Below are 24,226 nucleotides of genomic sequence, written 5' to 3'. Positions count from 1 at the left end.
CAAGAGACCTTTCCTGTCAACCTTCCGGGTGGTCTTGGGCTGGAAATCTGACTCACACTGTCTCCTTGTGGGTTCTGTGCTCTAGAATTTGTTCAGAGTTGCTTTTTAAAGGTCTTTGAAGGTGTTTGGGGAGACCTCAGGTGAGTCTCTGGCTTCACTCCACCATCTTGACCCTTCCCCTCCAAGTCCTTTATCTTTAAGCAATACTTTTTTTTCCTTTAATTTGCTTCATTTTTATGGATCAGACATATGATTTCATCAGTATATAAAAATCCATATGATAAAACTCCTACCCATGATAGTTAACACCAACTCTGCAATTTATAATCAGTTCTCTGAGGGACTGAGAATTTAAGTGACTTACATATCATACAATCAGTATGTCTAGAGAGCAAGATTTGAGTCAAGTTCTTCATTCTGAGGTCTGATTTCTTTCTATCCATTCTATTACATTTCTTTCTCTTCAATATTTGATATGCCCATAATCACCTCAGAAGGACTTTCTCTATGAGTTACCACATCCTCTCTGTCTGTCTGTCTGTCTGTCTCTCTCTCCCTCCCCATATATATGTATATATATATATATAAAACATTTACTCTTCTTCTCATATGTTTGAAATATTTAGAATTTCAAATTAATAGATTTAAACCTACATGTTCAAAGTTTCACTAAATATGCAATGATATCAAAAGGTAATATAATCCTAAACTTATTTTTTTAATTTCATAATTAATAAGTTATGGTAGCTCATTTATTTGCTTAAAATAAGATATGAATATAATTCTTTTCTATTTGGTTTTTATGAAATAGGTTCATGTGAAGATATATATAGTCAAGTATTGAAGTTGATAACACCAGAATGAGAGGCACAATTCAGACTGGTAAGTGAACAATGGTAGATAATGGGTTTGTTCTTTCCATATGTCTTTTAATTTGTTATACCAAAAATCCATTAGCACTTACTCAATGTGTGGCTGTAAACTAATGAAAATAGTTTGCTTGTGTAGATTTGAGAAATTATCTTTTGGCATTGATTTTTAATCATTTTAAGTCATTCATGGTTCTCACTGACTTACAATTTCTTTTAGAAATGTTATGTTCTAGATTTTCCAGGGTCCTAAGTGATCAAGGAGGTAGCCACTAAGTAAAGCCAACTCTGTATGCTCTAGGGTTATGAAAAGAGAATATAAAATATCATACCTAAAACTCACAGTAAGCATTTGTTGTGGTCTCCTCTCTCGTGTAACATTTTATTTTGACCAAGAAAACATTCTAAATTGCCTAAATTGGACTCTACTTCCTTTTCCTTTCATTGTTGTTATTCTTCTGTCAAATAGTCATATCCAACTCTTTGTGACCTCGTTTGAGGGCAAAGTTCCTGGAGTAATTGGCTGTTCCTTCTCCATGTTATAGGTGAGGAACCTGAGAAAAGCAGCATCAAACAAACAACTTCTGCAGGGTGGCACAAGTAGCAAGGTTTTGGGGTCCTGCTCTATTCCCTGCAACAGCTAGCTGCCCCACTTTTGAAAAACAGCACCCAGTATTCATAGGGAGTAGGTCATTGAAGTACTAACTAGGTCAGAGCCTGCTAAGCTTCTGTCTCGGGCACATGTGGGGTCGTATGGCTATAGATGTCTTTTATAAAAATAACTATTAATTTCCAAAACACTTTGTCTTTTCTTTACATCTTTTTCATCACCATTGTAGAAATGAGAAAATATATTCATTTGAGTATCAGAGATAGGATTAGAACCCAGATCTCCTAACTACCCTGTTTCTCTTGTAATGAATAAATGAGCAGATAAACTAATAGGGGGAAAAACCCATTTATTAAGCATTTATTATTTGCCACACCCTTTCCTGGAATATAAATTTAAAAAATCAAAACAATTCCTTCCCTTGATGAGTTTATAGCCTAATAGAGGAAGGCAATGCATATTACAGAGACATTTTGATTGTTTAACTCACAGGGATAGAAGGACATTGATATTTGATTAATATGTCCTTCCTCATGGTGGTAGCTTATTTTGATTGACATTTACAGAACTAGAAATGGCAAAGGAGGAAGGGGAAGATTCATAAATGATATGTATGGGTCAGGATAGGCATACTAATCCAAAGCACAGGGTTTCAATGGAGGAATCTAGAATTTGAGGTTGGAGTATAAGCTGGAACATGGAAACAAAATAAAAAGTAGACTGCAGTGGATTGTAAATGGTATCTCATCATTAAGTAGCTGAATGTTGGAGCGAAAAAGCTTCATCTTAAGTAGGCTCTGAAACATAACAACATTCACAAAAATATCTAGAGAGATGATGAACTATCTTTATCTTTGTTACAGGAGGCAATAAAATGATCAACTGTGATCTAATCCCCCCATGCAAAACCCCTGTGTGTCCCATACTGCATAATCATTTTCAGTTTGGGGTGATTCCCCACAAGCAACCCAGGAAGCAGGCAGCATGCAGGTGCTCACTTTTTTAATCTTTAAAAATAGAAATCACCCTTCAAATAGATATAGACCATCTTATTTTAGTTTGGTTGTGGAAGAACAGGACTGAACTCAAAGTCCATAACATCAAAGGATATTTGAATGACAATAGGAAGGAAACTTCTATGTCATCTACTTCAACATTTCATTTGTATAGATGAATAAACTGGGTCCCAGAAAGTCTGGGTGATTTACCAAAAGTCACACAAATAAGAAATAACATAGTGAAGATTCAAACTCAGGTAATCTGAATCTATATACCATCTTGCCTCTCAAAGCAAATTTCATCTTATATATTCAAAACACAAAATCAGTGTCATACCTGGCATGCAACCAAGCATTAATTTTTTTTTTTTTATTAAGCAATCAGGGTTAAGTAACTTGCTCAAGGTTACACGGCCAGTTATTTCTGGGTGTGGTGCTGAGCGTCTGAGCCCGGGATTCGATCTCCAGGTCGTCCCAACACTGGAGCCGGTGCTCTTACTCGCTGAGCCACCTGACCACCCCTAACCAATTGGGGTTAAGTAACTTGCTCAAGGTTACACGGCCAGGTGTTTCTGGGTGGGTGCTAAGTGTCTGAGCCCGGGATTCGATCTCCAGGTCTTCTAAACACTGGAACCGGTGCTCTTACTCGCTGTGCTTACTGGCCGCCCCCAAGCATTAATTGTTTAACACAGAATTTAGCAAATATGTGTGTAACCCTGTGCTCATGGCTGATTGGACACAATTTAAGAGTTATGCCTCATTGACTGTTGATACACTTGGGATTTTGCATCTCACTTTATCTTTCTTCACAACCCCCTTCCTTAACATCTTAGTTAAGTATAGAACTGTTAAGTAGAAACCTTTTAATTCCAAAAGCATCCCAAATTCTTGTATTAGTAGACTAATTTTATTTTTACCATAGATAAAATGGATAGTCATGCTACTCATTTCCTGGATTTTTCTTCCCTCTTTTGTCCACGTTTTCTTTAACTGAGACAATCATCAAATTTTCCCATTTCTTATGTTATTTTCTTCAGGTTCATTTGATCACCTCTCATTGGCATAACCATAGAAAAGCATCCCATTGCAAAGCCCCAAAATATCCTAACACCTAGCAAAATTAAATGAGTTATAAATGTGATTTTTTTAATTTCATAAAGTAAACAAAGCAAATTGCAGCATTTTAGTGAAAAGTAAAATTCTCTTTGAATCAGTGATAGAGGTTTACTCTTTAGGCAGCTTTGTGCATTTTTCAGCTCTGCTAAAATGGTTCCAAGCATTTACAAATAGTATTTTATTAATAACTATTTTACCATCTGTGTAAAGGTAGCTCTACAGAGATGTTTGGGAATAACTCTTGGTGGTGAGTAAATATTGGAGACAGCATAGGTTGCAGGGCTTCTTAAACTTTTCCCACTCATGACCCCTTTTTGACTGAGAAATCTTTACATGGTATTGGGTATATAGGTGTATAAAATAGATATTTAATTACATATTTACTGATAATAAACTATAAATAAATTTATTTTAAAATAATTATTTGGTATGCATATAATTTTACCATTTATCAAAGATAAAAACAAATTTGCATACAAATGAGACAGATGTGATGATTTACAAGCAAATACTTTTCAGTGACAAATTTCTCAAAATGTTATTTTTCTTTATTTGAAGATTTTCAAAGTTGTTCAAAATATTTCTCTGATTTACTGCAGTATACTGTGTGCTTGCTATTAAAATGTCATTTTGATTTGACTGGTTTCCTGCTTTCTGCAGTCAGAACTTCATTACAAATTAAGCAAAGGGGGTTTTCACACCATCATCTTTTTAGAAGTAAATTCATATTACAAAAATTTTCCACATATTCTCCTTTTCTTCTCAATTTAAGTGTGCTACAACCTGGTAGCAAAAACTCTGCCACATAACTGACAAATATGTTTTACCTAAAATAGAAATAAGGATTGTTAATAATTTCTCAAATAAATACTAGCTTTAGTTTATGAAATTATATTTGTAATTAATTCAAAAAATTAATGATCAGCTTACCTACACATATAGCAATACTGGGGGAGAAATGTTATTAAAGGACTTTTGTCTTTCCTTGATGCAATTAAACACTTATTTTTTTGTAAAAGAAGAAGATAAAGCATTTTCTAAAATGAAACATTCTAACACAAAACAATCCAAAAATATACTAATTTGATACTTACAGGCTGAGGAAAAATGATAGGAAAATATTAAAAGTTTTTATTTTCCATAATTAGACTATTTTTTCTGTAAAAGCAGAAAAACTTTGTATTTACAGTAAAAAAAAAACAATGCAATACATAGCATACAATAGTCTTGAATCTGAGACAAGGTGTTTCTGGCAGTGTTCATTGGCATTGTGTAGTGACAGCATGCATAGAGCAAAAAGTTCATGTTGTGTGTTCAGGCAACCCAAGTGCTCTCAGAAATGCCTTGGATTCATTGAAGTTTGATTTTGAATGAATTTTTGGTTGTTGAGTGTTCAGAAACCTTTTACTGTTGCCAAATTTTTCACAACCAAATGAAGTTGTGAAAACACAGTTTAACAAGCACTAGATTAGTGGAAAGAACAATGGGTCTTTACTCAAATCGCATGAATTCAAATCTCAATTTTGTTCATTTAGCACCTTGGGCAAGTCACTTAAACTCCCTGAGTTTTCAAATTCCTCAACTGTAAATTGAAGGGCCTAAAGTATATGACCTCTAAGTTTCATTCTATCTCTAAATCAATAATACTGGTCCTCACTTTCCTCCTATATAAAATGAGGAATTTGGACCAAATTACTGATATCACCCTTTCCACCTCCAAATGCTGTTTGTGCCTTTTAATTGTTAAATTGAATGGTGTTAATAAACTGAATTTATTGAAGTTTAAGATGAGAGCAATGTAGTTAAAAAGAGATATGAAAGCATAATATACCTATTTTAGAAAAGCCCATTTTGATTCAATTAAACTAGAATGTATTAATCATCTACTAGGTATAAGACTAGAGTCTTCCATCTGTACATAGAAATCATTCAAGATTATTTGAAAAATAACACAAAGAAAATGGCAAATCACCCTCTGATCATAACTATGAAGTTCAGCATAAAATACCAAGACATATTTGTCAAAGACGTTGATAACTCTAATGAAGGAGATCTAGAACAGAGTCGAAGCTGAAGAAGAATTTCCTACAAATAGTGAGATTTTCCAAATGCTTTTGTTGGTGACATCATGCTGGTTGCATTAAGCTCTTTATATAATTCAGAGTTTCCTAGAAGAGATCTCTAATGATTTAAGAGTTCAAACTGACCATCCACATAGGAAAGACCAAGTGAATATCTATTGATGATATTGTGACATGTAGTTAAATAGATAAACTGTAGAATTTTTTTATTGGAAGGTCTATATGGACCAAACAGTACACATCAACGTTTAGCCAGGTTCAGAATTAAATAAATGTAGGAAAGAGAATAAACAAGTTGAATGTCTTTAGGAAGCTACAAAGCTCCTTAAATGATTCCATCATTTTAGTACCAATATTCTCTTTATTGATATTATTGTATGGCTTCAGAAATGAAACATGACAGTTTCTGAAGAACTGATAATGAATCAGAGAGGATAAGAGGTTTCAATGTATAAATATTGAGAAACGTCAAAGAAGAAACAAAGTAACGGGCCATTAAGCGGGGAAAAAGTCTGAAGACTGACTGAGCACATGACTAGGTTGAAGGATAATAGGTAGACAGCTTGATCCCTCCACTGAAATGTTAAGGGAAAACAAAGAAGGCTGTGTTGGGTGACCTCCCCGTGGAGAATTCATGAGAAGACATGGACAAGAGTTGTCCCAGATGAACAGATATGAGGAGAGTGCCATCCTCATGATTGGATAGAATGGATAGACCAGGGAAATTGCAAACTATCCCTTCCCCCAAGAACCTTGTATTCTATTAGGGATGACATGTATACAGATAGGTAAATATAAAATAATCTGGGTGGAGAAGAATGGAATCTAAAAATTTGGAGCTCGGTAAAGATCTCTTAGAAAACGGGCCTTTAAGTGACCCTTCAAAGGAAGTTAAGGAGCTATACAGGAGAGGGAAATGTTCAGATGTGGGAGATATACAAAAACAAATCATGATGGGAGATGAAATATTGTATACAGGTATATTAACAAGCACCCTAGCACACCAGGATGGCTGCTAATATAGGTTCTTGGATCTACTTCTCTAGAGGAAAAAAAAATCTTTAAAGGGGTCAACAATCTTACTTTAATTACAGATAAGTAGAAAGAAGCAAGTATCCAAGAAAGAATTCAATAGACTGGACTCAACTGTCTAAGCAGAATAATACAACCAGCTATAGACACTACCAGAACAGGAAATCACCAACATCTGAGGAGCTGGGGGAGGGGGGAGGGCTGTATAAAAAACAGCTTTTCAGAGTCCTGTCCAGGGAATTAAAAGGTCCTTTTCATGAGGGAGCCCCTGAGGAAAATCTCACCTCAAATGTGTGTGTGTGTGTGTGTGTGTGTGTGTGTGTGTGTGTAACCACACTTTTGGCTAATAGGCTTGGAGCCAGAAGGCATAACAACCCTCTTGACTCAGTGCCTAGTTACCTTAGTACCAAAAGGTGTGAAAGCCTTCCTACAAGCAAGCCACCCAATAAGCAAGCTTCCCTTTAGTCAAGTTCCTCCCCCACTGGCTTCTATGTGACTTAGGATATATCACAGCTGTGAATTGAGCCAAAGCAGCAAGATATCCCATTTGTCATTGAAATAACTGTGTACCTTCAGACCTGAGAACTCAGAGCCTCTTGTTCCAAGGGCCTGTTAATGGATGCGGAAGATCTTCCAATTCCATTAACATTAAGTAGGGGCAGCTGGGTGGTGCAGTAAATACAGCACCAGTCCTTGAGTTAGGAGGACCTGAGTTCAAATTCGGCCTCAGACACTTAACACTTATTGGCCATGTGACCTTGGGCAAGTCACTTAACCCCAATTGCTCTGCCTTCCTCTCTGCAAAAATTAAAAAAAAAATAAGAATCAAGTAGGCCACTCTGATGTGAATATAAAGATTTACATGAGGGAGATGTAAAGTGAATCCATTCTGAAATCAGAGATGGGAGTCAGATCATAAGGGACTTTATATTACCAAAAAAAAAAAAGGAAACAAAATTTGCATAACATATTATCCCAGCGAGAGAGAAAATAGAGGGTTTTTTTTTTTTTTTGTTGTTGTTGTTTTAGGTTTGTTTCTTTGTTGTTGTATTTTTTTCTGCTTTTATCATGAAGTAGATATGGTCCATTTTTTTCTTTGTTAGTTTGGCAGCTGAGTGGAAGGCTGAATAAATGTCTTCAAGGTTGCATGACCTCTAGGTCCTCAAGTACAACCCTTTGACTGAATGCAAACCTTACAGAAAAAATTTTCAACAATTTCAAATAGGCTTGGTAACTAATTCAGTAAAATTAAATCCATATTTATTAAGCTCTGACTTAAAAAAAACAGTGTGATAGAAAGGATTCAGTGTTAGACCTGGAGTCAGGGAGACCTCAGTTCAGATCCCACCTCCACAACTTCTCAGTTGTGTGTCCACAGGCAAGTCACTTAACTCTTTGGAGTCTCTGCTGTCTCATTTAACCCTTTGGAAGCTTATTTTTCTCTTGTTTAAAATGAGAATAACCTTTTTACAGAGTTGTTTTGAGACTTTATGAGACAATGTGTATGAAGTATTTTTCAAATATTGAAATGTTATATGAATGTCAGTGATTCTTCTTATATTCTAGACACTGTGCTATGTGCTGGGATATAAAATCAATAAGGAAACAGCACTGGCTTTTACAGAACTTATACATGATATGGATGTCCACAAATGAATCCTTCCTTCAAATTTATTTACATCAACAGAATCACTATCTTGTTTACAAGTTCAAAATCTCGAATTAATCTGACTCTGATTTTCTTCAACCTTCATATCTAATTATCTGACAAACCTTCTTGAGACAACTACCATACATAATGTTTCTGATTTCTGTCCCTTTCTCTTCACTCTTTCAGCTCTTCCATTTCACTTCCTTCAACAAAAATATTTAATAAATATATTAGAGACTCTAGGGTAAAATCAAACTCCTTATCTTTCAAAAACCTACTAGCTTTTACCTACTTTATCCAGTTTTATTTCATACTATTTCACTTCACAAATCTCTTTTATATTACAAATGGCCCAATCTATGTTTCTTGAAAATGATTTTCCATCTCCCACCTTTTGGGATGTCATCTAGTATTTCTGAAATTCATTATATTCTCAAAATTTTTTAGGTCTCTAGCTTCTTTTAGGTGTTACTTCCTACATAAATCTTTCCCTGACACTTTCATTTTTAGTTGTTTCTCTACCTTTTGACTTTTTACATATACTTTGTGTTTAGAGATATATATGTACCCTATAAACATCATTGTAGTGAAAACTTCTCAAGAAGAGGGTCCATTCTGTTTTTATCTTTTTATGTCTAATGCCTTGCATGGTAAATTATGTCCAGCTGCTTTTTAATAAATCTTTTTAATTTTCTATTATTGGATCAAATGAGCCAGTTGACTGCATAGATAATAATGGGTATAGGAATTCTATTATAATCTAATTATAAGAGCTTTTAGTTTTGCTAATAAAAGTATTTAAAGATACAAAGTATCTCCTAAGGACTCTTTTGGTAGCTGCATCTCATTTTTTTGTATTTTGTCTCATCATTATTATTTATAATGAAATGTCCTATCATTCTGTAGTTTGGTTTTTATCTGAATTTTTCTTAGGATTAAGGTATTTCATCTCGAGTTGATTTTAATACTTTTCTAGTAATTCTTTATTTAATACATTTTCTAGCATCATAAGCAAGACTGACTCATGAATAGGACAGGGATTTGAATTGAGCTTTGAATGGAGATAAGAGAGGCCCAATAAGGGAGGCAAAGAAGGGGAGAATTCCATGCATGAAGGAGAGTCTTTGCCAAGCCATTGACATGAGAACTGACATTTAAGAGGAATAGCAAGGAGGTCAGACTGGCTATAATTTAATATTTAAGACATGAAAGTGTGAAATTACTATGGAAAAAAAGATTGAAATTAGAGAATAAAGAACTTTTAATGCAATAGGATTTTCCATTTTATTTTAAGACAAATGGAGAGCCATATATATATTTTTTCTATTGTTAATATTACTTTACATGTAACTGAGAAATAATATATACAGGCACTGGGGCATAGAGATCCACCATGCCCTACTGGAAAGTCGGAGGGGGTATGGGGAAAGAGAGCCAATTGGGGGAGGGGATATTCAGTAGGACTGCTATTTTGGAGTGGTGGGTAGGGGAAAATGAGGAGAAAATTTATAACTCAAAATATTGTGGAAATGAATGATGTAAACTAAAAAATAAAAAAGAGAGAATAAAAGAAGCCATTGCAGAGGGAAGATAATTGACAAGACAGCAGCTAACTGTATTTGACAGGGTTAAGATAGAGGAAGGAGTCAAAGATGATATTATAAACCTGGGTGACTAGAAAGATGGTGATGCTCTCAGCAAAAGCAGGAAAGTCAAGAAGAGGGATGGTTTTAGGGTATAAATAATTAGTTCTCATTTGGGCATGCGGAATTTGAAATGCCAGAGAGGCTTCTCTTTACATATAGGTATAGATACAAAGTATATTTCTTTTTTATATATCTTTTATTTATTTTTTTATTTTTTTCTGGTTTCTAGATTTTTATTTTTCAAATGCTTTATTAGCTTCTGATTTGCATAATTCATTTCCACCAGATTTTGACTTACAGATTTTCTCCCCGTTCTTCCCCTACCCATTACACCAAAATAGTAGTCCCACAGGATATCCCCTCCTCCAATCAGCTCTATCCCATATTTTCTCCCATACCCCTTTCGATTTTTCCAGTGGATCTCTATGCTCCAGTGCCTGTATATCTTATTTCCCAATTACATGTAAAATAGTATCAATAATAAAATACACACACATACACACACATATATTTGAGTATTTGATTTTAAAACTTTGAATTCCAGATTCATTCCCTTCCTCCCTTGTCACCCACCCTTAGTGGAATGATAAGCAGTTCAGTATAGGTTGTACATGTGTGGCTAATACAAAACAATAACATAGTAGATATATTGTAAATGACTGACTATATGGAGTAGAAGCAGGACCTCCGAGATACTCCAGCTTCCACCTTCCCCAATCCATGTAAAAGGGGACTCTAAAGAAACTTTGGAGCTACAGAACCCACAAAATGACCCAGGGAAGCTAACCTCCTGGTGAGGACAGCCCGGCAGGCCGGCAGGAATTGGCCAACACAGCGCTCTGGGAGACAAGCCCAACCCCATGCTGAGGCTTCAGCCCCAGGGCAGGCCTGACCAGCCAACAGATGGAGGGATCAGCAGCAGCTGTGGGCGTTTCCAGATTTGTCAACACATAGATGCAGAGGACAAAGTAAGAGGTCAGTGCAGTCTGGGCTTTGGAACCAAGTAAGTGGGATGGTGTGGCTTTTTCCCCTGGGACAAGAAGCTGCTGAGACACCAGCACAGCAAGCCAGCACCACATGGAAGCTTCAGCTCCTGTCCTGCAGAGTGGTAGGGTGACCAAGCACCAGTCTGAGGGGTAATCATTCTTGCTTTAACCTGCTTGGATCTGGATTGCAGTCTAGGGTGGAGGTCCTGGGGTATGTGTCCAGCTTGCCAGAGCATGTGGAGACCTCAGAGAGGGCACCCATCTAACACCTCTGGCAACTGAGAAAACCCCAGCATTTGGGATGAAAGCTCCCCTGTCTGGTGGCAGAGTCCTACTGTGGCAAAAAGCCCAGGGGTCAAGTGACTGAGTGGCGACATGACCAGGCAAAGGAAGCAAAGCAGACAGAAGATTGAAACATTACACTCCTATTTTGGCAACAAAAAGAGCAAAGCATGGAACAGGAGGAAGATAGTGAAGTCAGAACTCCTGCGCCAAAAGCTTCAAAGGAAAATCCGAGCTGGTTACAGGCCATAGAGGACCTTAAGAAGCAGATAAAAGAAGTGGAGGAAAAATTGGGAAGGGAAATGAGAACAATGCAAGAAAATTATGAAATGAGAGTGAACAGCCTGACTGAGGAAAATCACACCTTAAAACATCAACTAACTTAAATGCCAAAAGAGGCTCAAAAAGGCAATGAGGAGAAGAATGCCTTAAAAGGCTGAATTTGCCAGATGGAAAAAGAATCTCAAAAGCTCAATGAGGAGAATCATTGCTTCAGAATTAGATTGGAGCAAATGGAAGCTAATGACTTTATGAGAAATCAAGATGCTATTAAACAGATCAAAACAAAGGAAAGAATAGAAGGCAATGTGAAATATCTCATGGGAAAAACCACTGATCTGGAAAATAGATCCAGGAGAGATAATTTAAAATAATTAGACTACCTGAACACCATGGTCAAAGTAAGAACCTAGAAATCATCCTCCAGGAAGTTCTTAAAGAAAACTGCGCTGATGTTTTAAAACCAGAGGCTGAAAGAACGCAGTGATCTCTGGAAAAAGACCCCAAAAAGAAAACTCCAAGGAATATTATAGCCAGGTTCTGTAATTCCCAGATTAAGGAGAGAATATTACAAGCAGCCAGGAAGAAACAATTTGAATATTGTGGAAACACAACCAGGATAACCCAGGATCTGGCAGCTTCTACACTGAGGGATGAAAGGGCTTGGAATATGATATTCCAGAAGTGAAAGGAGCTGGGGTTAAAACCAAGAGTCAAAGGGTGGCCAGGTAGCACAGCGAGTAAGAGCACCAGCTCCAGTGTAGGGATGACCTTGGTATCAAATCTGGGCTAAGATACTTAGCACCACACCCAGAAATAACTGGCCATGTAACCTTGAGCAAGTTACTTAAACCTGATTGCTTCAAAAAACAAAACAAAACAAAACAAAACAAAACCCAAGAGTCACCTACCCAGTAATACTGAGTATCATGTTTCAGGGGAAAATATGGTTATTCAGTGGAATAGAGGACTTTCAAGCATTCTTGACGAAAAACCAGAGTTGAATTGAAAATTTGACATTCAGATACAAGAAGCAAGAGAAGCATGAGAAGGATGAAGATAGAAAAAATGGATGTCATAACAGAAAATACTACTGTCAAGGAAACTCACTTACTTTCTAACTCACAGAACTGAAATGCTCTTGTCCAGAAATGAGACTTTGTTGTAAATGTTTACAATTGAAATCAACATGTCAAAAAATGTGATATATCAGTAAACAAAAAAAGGACTGGGGTTACAAATATGGGGGGGGGGAGCTAGGAAATCAAGGAAATAAGTTAGAGTTGCTTTCCCCTATATGGCTATGTTCCAAAATATGTTCTCTCCCCCTTCCCTCTTTTCCCTCTTTCCCCTCTCCTTTCTTTAGAAGTGAGCCTCAAACCACCAGTATCCTCTTTCAAAGAAGGAAGGGAGGAGAATGTCTCTCTTCTCCTAAACTATCACTCCAGCAGTAGCTGTTGCAGAGACATACATAGTTTCACATCTAGGCAAAAGAAGGTAAAATACCCCACAAATTCAAGGTTAGAGTAATGATCCCAAAATAAACTTGCTTGAAATATATGGAACATGTTCCTTTTATATTCCACATATTGTATAATATATATAGAAATATCTTCTATACATAATGCATGCATATGTATATGTGTGCATATATGTATGTACATATATAGATATATATCTCACTATTGATTGCATAAATATTCTTTTTATTTTTGTTTTGAAATCCTGTTTTATCTACATCTGATACAACTACACTGAAAATATTGAGGCTGAAAGTCCATCCCTCCATGTTGTGGAACTCTGATTCTTTTCTCAGGACACAATATATATCCCACATGACAAGTCACTAATAGAACAGTCTATTTGGGAACATCAGTTTCAATTCATGTATTAAATAGGATTTAACTTTGCCAAATAAGGCACCAGTCACACCTTGCTCTCCTCATATCCTGTTAATGTATAATGACTCCCCTGAACCTCAAGGATATTTGGAAGCTGGCCTTTTTTTTTTTAACAGATAGGGAGCACAGGATGTATAGAACAGTATTCCATTTGCTTAAAGAAGTAAGGTTAATGGGTTTTTGGCTATAAAAATCCTTGTCTGAAATGAACATTTTTATTATCCTAAATATTGTCTAAAATATGGAAGTAAGCATACTGTAGTGACCATGTTCAAACACACTGATTTGAAGCTTGATTATAAATTAGGACCCCCTGGAGTATTCCATTATTTTGTATCTCCCCTTTAACCCATCTATAATGTAACAAGGCAAGCATAATTCTTTAAGCATTTTTGTTTCCTCTTTACAAAATCATGCTGTTCAAGCTCTTCAAATTTGTCTTCAAGCTCTTCCTCTGTGACATTTTTGTATGGGGTTTGGTGATTGCTCAGATTACAAAGTCTATTTTTAAATTACAGAGATTTACAGAAATATTTTATTTTCTCTTGAATTTCCTTCCTACTCTTGTATTAAAATTGTATTAAATGTTCTTGTATTAAAATTCATGAGATATCTGATCTGTAGGTGTTTTTGTTTTGTTTTTCTGGGAACATCTGAATCGAGTAGCATCACCTTCCTATTTTTCTTGGATTAAGAACCCTAAAATGTCTCATCTGTAGGTGTTGTCTTTTATGGGGACATCTGAATTGGTCTAGTTTTCCAGCTATGTGTTTCATAGCCGACTGCACTGTAGAAGCAATTATCTGACAAGTATCTGAACGATATGGCACAAGTCAATCTTAACATTTTGGCAGTGATGAACGGAAGTGTCAAAGGTTACATCAGAGATTGGTCGGAGGGACCAGCTCATCTACATACCCATTTCCTTGTTATCTTCCATGTTCTGTGGTTTCTCTCACCATTCTAGAGGGACCATCACCTAGACTAAGTCATCAGTTACACTTAACTCAAATGAGTTGTTAAAGGTTTCAGACAAATGTCTCATAAAAACTCATATAAAAAGACAAACATCTGCTTATATGATGCTTTAGTATCTAGTGCTTTTTCCTCTACAAAACAAACTTTTAAGAAGTCACCAGGAAAGCTAAATAGGGTACTGAAACCTGGTCCCCTCTGTGATTGCCCACTTTAATCTTGTGCTTTTTTCTCAATATCTTGATATGAATCACAATTAGAGACAATCTCTATTCTGTACCAATTTCCCCATCTTTTCTTTTTCTTGTAGGTTTCCGTATTACTGCCCTCATTTTGGCACTTAAAATCCTTCACAAACCAGATTACCCAACTTACCTTTCCAGCTTTACTGCACGTTACTCTTTTCAAGAACTCACTGGTCCAGCCAGACTGGCCTTCTTTGTATTCTTCATACACGACTCTCCATCTCTCATGTTTTTGCATTGATGGTTCTTCACACCTAGCATGGACTCCCTTCTCACCTCCACATCTTAGAATTCCTAAATCCATTTACAACTCAACTCAGTTTCCAACTTCTATAGGAAGCCTTCCCAATCTCCTAAACTATTAATGCTTTCCCCCACAAAATAACCGTGTATCTATTTTGCATCCATAGATATAAGATTACTTTGTAGTGTACTCTTATAGAATGTAAAGGCATGGATTACTTCACTTCCTCCTTTGTATCCCCAAGTGCTTAATAATTCCTACCATAGAGGAAGTAATTACTAAATGTTTGCTCATTGATCATCACCTTCTTCATGTCTTGGCCCATATATCCTGGTCTAGTTGCTACCAGGAATATTCAATCCTTAAGGAAAAATACATTAGAGAAGGAGGAAGAAGTTGGACTCCATGTCCCTGCTATTTCCTCAGCCTCCACGGATTCTGTAGGCAGAACCTCCTCAGTGTTGAGCCTCAGTTTCCCTCTCCACTGCTTCTTGTAACAGCTCCCTTCCCTGGCAAGGCTCTAGCCCTATTACTGCACATCCCAGCTCAATGGAGTGCTGCTCTAGCATTCATCTTTGTTCATCTTGCATCAGCCTCTACTCTTAGTGCTAGCCAACTCTGAAAAGAAGGTAGGGAAAGAGAAAAATCACAACCTACTAGGTTGTCAGGCAACGAGTATTTATTAAGTATTCATGATGTTCTATAGCAGTTCCCCAAAATGGCTTCCACCAAAAAATGGCAATTCTGGGAAAAGGGGTTTCAGATTATATTTTCTTACTATACCCCTACTGGTCATAATCAGGACTCTTACACTGGGGCTAGTGTCTGGTTTGGACACTACTGGCATAGTGAATGGAGAGTTCTTCTAAGAGTTGGGAAAACCTATGTTCAAATGCCATCTCTGACACATATTATCTGTGCAATTCTGGGAGAGTCACTTAATGACACAGCTAGTTGGCACAGTGGATAGAGCACTGCAGTCAGGAAGACCTGAGTTCAAATCCAGTCTCAGATGCTCACTAGCCATGTGACTCCCAGACAAGCCACTTAACTTTTATCACATAGTAAATACTATATAAGTTAGTTATCATCATCTTCATACTGGTTAAGAGAACTCTTCATCAGGAACTCCCAGTACTGAATGAAACCACATGTCTGGAGAGAGGAAAGGAGAGAAAATAGAATTTTATAAGTGTACTCTATGTGAATAAGAAACTTTCTGTTAGCCTGAAAGACTGCTATTTCGCATATGGATTACAAACTTTTTAAACAGTAATAATGCATGTAAAATTTGAATAGAATAACTACAGAGGGTATATGACCATTTCCCAGTAAGGAAACCAGCAATTTCCACTGTTTTATAGCCAGTGGAAGAAAAATATCTGTCAGAACTATAATTTTTTTTTTAAGCAATCAGGGTTAAGTAACTTGCTCAAGGTTACACGTCCAGTCGTTTCTGGGTGTGGTGCTGAGTATCTGAGCCCGGATTTGATCCAGGTCATCCCAACACTGGAGCCGGTGCTCTTACTCACTGAGCCACCTGGCCGCCCCTATAAATTTTCTAATTAATTAAGGTCATGAAAAATATTCCTTTACCTGCTTTGTCATGCCTGTTCAACTTCCAAACATCCTTCTTTTCAGACCAAAGACTCCCATAGACAGTGAGAGTGCTTGCTTTGGTGCCATATTAGATACAATGCTGTATGTCTCTTTACAAGGTTAAGCAGTTTTATATTTTTTTTTTTAGGATTTCCTGATACTGCCATGAGAATAGACATAACTATACACTGTCAGTAATTTGGTTAAGTAAATGAATGACAAAGTGAATGGAGCTGGCTTTAGACACTTTGGCTTCAGCTTAGACTTTTGATAGAGAATTCTATGCTTCGTGAACACATTCTGGGGAATATATCATTATTTGAAAATGAAACTAGGATGTATTTTTATAATAAATATCTAAGATAAATGGAAACTCTGCATGGCAGTACCCCTACACACACACACACACACACACACACACACACACACACACGCATTTCCTCACAGTCAATTCACCATTTTTACTTAATCTATATGTGGGTCCACATTTGATACCATCATAAAATTTATAGTCCATATTTTTGTATCGTACCAATATTTTCCACATAATATTGTTGTGATATGTTAAACAAACCTGAACTGTAATGATCCTGAGTTTCCTGCCCAAAGAATAGCTGTCTTGTTTTGATACAAAGAGTGACTTTCAGTGACACTAAATTTTATTATTCAGTCTACCATTTATGGTGAATGATAGTATGTAGGCATCGTAAAAGAAAATTATCTAGAGGAGAATATGAAAATGACAGTTTGTCTAACATTCTGACTGATGTGGAAAGTTAAATAATTCTATCATTTTCCAGACTTTCCCTTCTGTAGTTCACGATTTCTGTCTCCAAATGGCTTGGTTGTTACAGTTTTTAAGACTCTCAGGGCATGTATAATTTGATAGTATGTTGTCAAGTGGCTGAATCATTTGCTGGAAGCATATTGTTAGGTATTAGATGGATCCAGATACATTTTACCATCTGGTCATAATGAAATTGTGCTCTTTTCGGGGAAAAATGAGGTCACAATAGGTATTTTTCCAGTTTGGATTATTGAGCACCTAGTAAATGTTCAGAATATCCCTATGTTGATTATTTATAAAGTAATAATATTGAGCTAGACAGGACCTCAGGATCAGTTCATTCAATCTCCCTCATTTTGTATATGAGGAAACTAAGTGACTTGCTCAAGGTCACACTGGTCATAAATCCCCAAAATTATATTTGACTCTGGGTCTTCTGACTTCAAACCCAATTTGCAAATTATTCTAGGCCTTTATTTTTCATTTTTTTTCTTCTTCTAAATTTTTCTTAACTTCATTGTTTTTAGATGCCTCTAAATTCTTTATAGCCGTGATGATAATGTCTTTACTTTGAAACTTAGATGGATAAATTTAGTTCAGTAAACGTTTATTAAATGACTATTTCACTAAATTACACACATTAACTCATATTATCTAGAGCTTCTGAACACTCTTGGTACAATTCTAATAACCATACTGAATGAGTTGATTTATAAATTCATGTTACTGAAAATCAGCTGGATCCTCTTTTCTACGTATACATTAGATCACAAGATCTCACATTTAGAAATGATCCAGAGACAATCTCGTTCAGCCTATACTTATTGAAGAAAGCCTTAATATACTCAATAAATATTTGACCTATCTTTGGTTGAATCCAACATAAGTGAAAGGGGAGCAACTTACTTCAAAAGAAAGACATTCTAAATGTAGAAGTTTTCGATTTTAGGAAGTTTCACCTCATATCATGACCAAATTTCCCTTTTCATAACCTTTGACCATTGCCATGCAGGAACCAAATAGAGTAAGTCTAATCTCTCTTCTACATAGCAGCCCTTCAAATTCTTGAAGACAGCTATAATTTTCCCCAAAATATTATCTTCCTCAAGTCAACCATTTCAAGTTCCATTTACACATCCCTGTGTGGCACAATCTTTAGGATTATTACAATCCTGGTAGTCATCTTTTGGAAATTATCTAATCCATGCCTTTACCAAAATATGGAACAATATCAAGAATTTCACTCAATGTTTCAGATATGGTCTGGCCAGAACAGAATATAGTATGTCTATTACCTCCTTCCTGTATACCATGATACTCTTAATGCAGTCCAACATCAGATTAGTTATGCTTTGTCTTCATTTGTTTTTGTTTGTTTATTGTTTCTTGTCAATCTGTAAATACTTTGTAGGAATTCTCTATTTTTTGTCTTGTGAATTCAGTTGTAATTGCTTTCATGTGTGACAGTAATGTATTTTTGCTTATGGGAAGATCTTTCCCAACCATTAATAGACCTATGTGACCTGCTTAAGTTACATGGAAACCTAACTCACATGAGTTTGAGTCACATGAAGCCTGTGCTGGGAGGAGCTTGCTGAACAGATGGAGCAGAAAGAGTGGAGCAGAGCCCAGAGAGCTGAGGGACAGAGAGGAAGCAGGCAGTAACTTTTGACACTCCTGAGCATCATTTCCTGATGGCTAATATCTCTTATGTTGTTTTCTGTGATACTTTTGACTCCTAGATCTTCCCTTGCCTACCAGATCATTCCTTCCCAGTTACGTTCCTTAGAGGATTTTCCATTCCCCTTGTCCAAGAATGAGCTTTCTCCAAAGATTTATATTAGGCTTCCATTCTTTCCTCAGAATTCCTTGGTTATTTCATTCATCCCTATGTATCTCTGTGCATATAACTCTATCTGTGACAGATATACACACATATGTATTCATATCACACATAAATAGTTTGTGAAGTCATGAGTTTATTCACTCCTATCATGCAAGTTCCAATCTATTATTTTCTTATATTCTGTCATTTGGATAGGTCTCATCAAACCTCTCTCATTGTAGAAACAAATGGATAAAGCAAGCACTAATTTTGCATGATCTGATCCAAAATTTTGTTTAAAATGTACCCATTTAAGGATGTTCTTATATACCTGTTTTGACTTTGTCTATTCAGCAAAATTTTTTCATCAAAATTTGATGAAACTATTTTAAGAGATTTTGAATGATTATCTTGACTTCACTGTAGCTGAAGCCATTTTTCTCTTTCACCAGATTCCTGAGCTAGTTTTCTCTAACTCATGCCCCTATCTTTAATCTTTTCCTTTCTCTGATGAGGCAGTAATGTTTATGGTTCAATTCAATTCAATATGTTTGCTAAGCATACACTATGTGTGAGGTTCCCCACTCCTGTAAACACTGGAAATATAAATATACTTGTAAAGCTGTCACTCACATTTTGGCACTTATATTCTATTGGGAATAGATTCATCTTTCTAAAACAGGGCTCTTGTAATGTCACTTTCTTTTTCAAATAACCTCATTAATTGCTCATTGTCATACCTGTGGGTATCTATCAGAATATAAATTCCTTGAGGATAGAGGATATTTTATTTTTCTTCAGATAGCCAAAGAAAATAATAAGTGCTTAAAAATGCTTAGGAAGTGCATGCTTCATTCACATGTGCAGATTGCAATTCCTGCAAGCTTTTCTGGACTGGTTAAATCACTTTTTCCTTTCTCTGGGACTCAATTTCCTAATCTGTAAAATATTTGTAGCAGTACTTCAGAGGACAATGGAAAAACATTCCATCAACCTTAAGGCAATATAAGAAAAATCACTTATTATTATTCATGGTTCCTTAAAATTGGTTCCCAATTTAATTTTGCAGCTTTTCCTGGTGCTATGAAACCCTGTGTTGGTCACATATATTTACATGCAATGTCAAACCTTTACACATACTAGATATTCAACAAATGTCTTTGGGGAAAAATTGAGTAAGATATAAATGAATAAAGCGTCTGGCACCTCTTCTAAAAAGCATTTAAAATAAAACATTTCCTTAACTCTCTCATTAGATGTATTCTGGAAGGGCAGATTTGGAAAATCTATTTTGTTGTTTCAGTTTTGCTGCTAGTTAACTTTGCAGTCGTGGTTAGCCCAGACCTCATGTTTCTTATCTATCCTTGGTGATAACACTGATTCTTTCCAACTTTAAAATTCTGTGACTGCTTCATAGCCTTTCATACGTCTCGCACATACGTGGTTTCATTATACAATTCATTTATGTGCTGTCTTTGACTCATCTGAATGGCCCAGTTTCAATAACACTATACTGATTCAGGTTTTATGCTTATTCAAAACAAATATGTGAATTAAACCTGAAAGAATCTTTTTAAAATTCTATATTCTTAGCTAATTTTGAATCTTTTCTAGTTTCTAGTGTTTTCTTATTTTCAAAAATAAATTTCTATTTAATTTATAAAGCTAGCTATTAAATTTACGTTGACTAGGTAGCCATCTATGCATCTACTCCATCAGAGATTTTTTATGGGCATTTTTGTCCGCGTACAATGGATATTAATACAACGTATGGAACTATTGTTCATGAAAAGAGAGTAAAAAACTTGTTCATACTTATCTTCCTAATACATTAAAGAAACAATATTCTCTGTAAACAAACCTGTTATAGGCATATTGAGAGAAGATTAGCATACTGAAGGCTGTGAAATAGCATCTTTGAATTAACAACAGTAGTTTATTATGGATTTCCCAATACTTTCAAAGCTTTAAAATCCTTAATTTATTGGGGAGTTGTATGTACCCAACAGACTTCTGTGTCTGTCTGTGTACAGTTAATATCATATATCATTCTGAGAAATTTTTGTCAGACAAGATGAGTGTCCTTAATTGCCACTCTTCGGATGGGTGTCTGTCCCAAACAATTGTCTCCTGGGCTGCAAAACTTTTATTATTAAACATTCTTTCTTTGTGAAAGAACAATACACTTTTAAAAATTTCCTTATGAGAGAGGACAAATTACATCATTACCAGATATAGTCATTGTAAATAGGCTATAATTCTGAATGAAATTTGGTAATCAAACTTTTGGAATGAATCTCTCATTGATGAGGCAACCAGCTGTCTATCTATTTCATCAAATGTCACTTAAAGCATTTGCTAGATAAAATGACATGGGCCCATTCGCTAAAACTTTCTAGCTAACAAGTTCCTGTCAGAGACTGTTTCTGTTGAAATAATTCAACTTTCATCACTACCATATCATATTGAATTGTAATGGTTTAGGGTGGGCTTCATTAGGATTTGTCAAATGTAAAGGTGCTAAAAAGCACGTCAACCCCCACTTTCACATATGTGTGCAAAAAAAAAAAACTTAGATTTGTACACACACACACACACACACACACAGAGCACTGAACCAGATTTGCCTTTGTCTGCTCATAAAAATGAAGTGGAACTTGATTGCCTACCTGAAAAAATAAAAGTATAGTTTGTATGCGATAGAATATTGATTATTTTTCAAAACCCAGCTCATTATTTGGCCTAGGTCAGAAGAGCTCATCAACATTTCATTATGTCATTTGTGGAGACATTTAATGGAACTGAAAACAGAAAATCAACAAAGATTTTTTTTCACTAATAGAACACATCAATAAGACAATTATTTTTGGAAATGAAAATCTCTTAAAATTAAATGCCAAAGAAATTCTCCTGAAATATATTTATTATTTGAAAGAGAACTTATAAAAATGTTATGAATATGTATGCAAGTATTTAATCATTGTGAATTTGAATAATCATCATACCTACTGCTATAGAAGTCAAATAATCCAACAACCTAATTTTTTTTTCAGGTAAGAAAACTAAGCCCAGAGAAATTGTGCCCAAAATTGCAGAGGTTCTAATAACAGAACATGTGGATTCAGGCATTGGAATTCAATGAGTTTTCCTCTAAACTGTGCTGCCCCAATACCTTATGAATCCTATTTAATAGAGTTGTAGGAAACTCCAAAGGAAAGGAATATATTTATTTGAACACCATAAGTGAATAGGACTGTACTTTTCTTCCTCCAGCTTGTTGATGATTTTGGTGAAAATGTTTAGCAAATCAAGTTAAGTCAAGAAACATTTAAGTACTATATACCAGACACCGCGCTAAGTACTAGGGATACAAGGGAAGGCAAAAACAATATCTGGCTTCAGGGAACTCACAGTCTAATTGTGGAGACATGAAAACAACTATATACAGACAGGATGCATATTCCATTGTATTGTATTATCATATTGTATTATTTAATATCATATCATATCCGATTATCTTATCATTGGAGATACTCTTTGAAAGGACTAGCATTAAAAAGGATCTTGAAAGACTTTTTGCAAAAGACCAAGTTCATACTTTTATGTTTAGACTTAAAGGAAGCCAGTTTCTTCAACTATAAAATGAGAATAATAATGTCATCTACTTCTCAGGGTTGTTGTGAGGATCAAATTTTATACACACACACACATACATACAAACATATGTGTATATATTGATCTTTACATGTATACATACACATACATGTAATACATGTGTATCTTCATACAGTTCCTGGCATGTAGTAAATACTATATAAACTCTATTATTATTATTATTATTATTGGAGATGGAGAGTTGTGTACAAGTAACAGCAAGACTATTGTCACTGGGTCATAGAATATTTGTATGGTAGTAAGACTAGAAATTTAGGTAGCAGACTGATTATGAAGAATTTTACAAACCAAACAGAGAATTTTATATTTGACCCTGGAGATATGAGGGAACCACTACAGTTTATTGAAAAAGAGAGTGACGTGATCAGACCTGCACTTTAGGAAGAGCATGATGTGGTTAGATATTCTGCTTGGAAGACTGTAGAATCAACGAATATACCTTGATACATACCTACATACATATAAATATATATATATATACAACTATTAATTCACTTAGATTTGTTGTCATTAGATATAATGACAATATAAAGATATAATGTCACTTCAGATAAAGAAAGCACCAAAACATAATATGTGCATTTGAAGCCATCAGTATGAATAATCTAGTACTTTTTAAATTATTATCTATGCACCCTTTTCCCTTTTTCTTTGCATTATTTCCTTCTGTTTCTTTCCATTATTCATTTAAATAGATTTCCTCTTTCATAGAAACCCATTACTGTGTAGAAAGAACAGTTTTCTTCAATTGAATTTTTGAAAGGATACAATTGTGATGGTTTACATTAACCAACTCTACAACTATTCTGCTTAATTCCCTGTTGTTTATTAAACTGGACATCTTTAGATACTACTTTCCTTGATAGTATATTTATAGTACATCTTTAGATTTAACAAAAATGACTTTCTTAAATATATTTCCCCAAACATTTGCATGTCATAATTCTTCTAACTCCTTTTCTAAGTCATTTTATGCGTATGCGATGCCATAAAGGTATTCTGAATCTTTGGGCCATGTCTAGCTCATATCAGATAATTTGGAGAATGACAGTGTTTACTATTTCCATCTTGAGCCATATTTCCCAAATCATTTATTTGTCTTCCTAAGATCTTAGCCTCCTTTTCAACTGCTTGACTTCCATGGGATATCAGCTGTATTTTAAAAGGTTGTGCTTGTGATACTGTTTCCATAGGAAATTGCAAGCCCTTACTTCAACACTTCGATTTTTCCTATCATTCTTTCCAAAAGAACATTAAGTAACTATTGCCTTTATACTTTTGTTTTTATTATATATAGACTGGCAATTTAATATCTAGATCATCACGGGTAGTACTTCAAATTGATTATTTCTTCCCTCATGTCTAGCATCATTTCATTGGTATGTGTGGTTTAGTTGTGAATGAAATGAATCGAGGACATGGCCT

At 35.4% G+C, this 24,226-nt stretch overlaps 1 protein-coding gene across 1 annotated transcript in view; it reads left to right on the top strand.

Annotated features, from left to right (window-relative positions):
- The window catches only part of LINGO2 (leucine rich repeat and Ig domain containing 2), a 1,702,561-nt gene that overhangs the window by 1,044,316 nt on the left and 634,019 nt on the right, over positions 1-24,226 (top strand). The window contains exon 6 of the mRNA XM_069090544.1: positions 812-882. The gene's annotated coding sequence lies outside the window, so the exon portion shown is untranslated. The remainder of the gene's footprint in view (positions 1-811; positions 883-24,226) is intronic.

The sequence above is a fragment of the Petaurus breviceps genome, unplaced genomic scaffold, assembly GCF_028583685.1.
Source record: "Petaurus breviceps papuanus isolate PSGF00001 unplaced genomic scaffold, PetGlider_PUasm1.0 125, whole genome shotgun sequence".
NCBI classification, from domain to species: Eukaryota; Metazoa; Chordata; class Mammalia; order Diprotodontia; family Petauridae; genus Petaurus; species Petaurus breviceps.
Note: the sequence above shows the minus strand (reverse complement) of the source record. Positions and strands in the feature narration are given on the sequence as shown.